We start from the raw sequence: 217 nt of genomic DNA on the forward strand, positions 1-217 counted from the left end.
GAGGGATTTACAAAATTATGATGTGGCAGCTTATTATTGTTGATATAATTAAATGTATGCACTGACCAAACACGAGACAAACTACACTAATAGCAGCTGAGTTTCGACTCAGTGTGCGCGAGGATGCCATGGAGCCGAAATGGACGGTCGAGTCCTTAGCAGGACGCTTTCGCATTTTCTGATTAAAGAACTGAAAGACCGGGCCCGCCCTCGTCTT

Source organism: Penaeus monodon, chromosome 24, assembly GCF_015228065.2.
Source record: "Penaeus monodon isolate SGIC_2016 chromosome 24, NSTDA_Pmon_1, whole genome shotgun sequence".
Classification (NCBI taxonomy): domain Eukaryota; kingdom Metazoa; phylum Arthropoda; class Malacostraca; order Decapoda; family Penaeidae; genus Penaeus; species Penaeus monodon.